This window comes from Microchirus variegatus, assembly GCF_963457635.1.
Source record: "Microchirus variegatus genome assembly, chromosome: 3".
NCBI classification, from domain to species: Eukaryota; Metazoa; Chordata; class Actinopteri; order Pleuronectiformes; family Soleidae; genus Microchirus; species Microchirus variegatus.
This window is the reverse complement of record NC_139804.1, coordinates 34,020,022-34,020,348: the sequence shown is the minus strand read 5'-3', so window position 1 is coordinate 34,020,348 and position 327 is coordinate 34,020,022.

Sequence of the window (327 nt, the reverse complement as noted above, 5' to 3'; positions counted from 1 at the left end):
CATCATCATCTAAAAAGCACATAAGTTGAGATGTGTTTGCTGACAATGTTGAAATTGGCAGATCCCGTAATCAGAATCAGAAGTGTATTTTGCAGTGGAAGTTCAGAGAGATATAGAGTTCACAAATGAGTGAGTGAGTGAGTGAACAATCATTTAATATGAAAAGTTAAAAAAAATTGTTTTACCTGCAAATATCTGTTGTTGGCAAAGTGCTCTCAAATGTACCATTTGACAGCTATCCATCCATCATCTAGCCATCATCCATCCATCCATCATCTATCCATCATCCATCCATCATCTATCATTATCCATCATCTATCCATCATC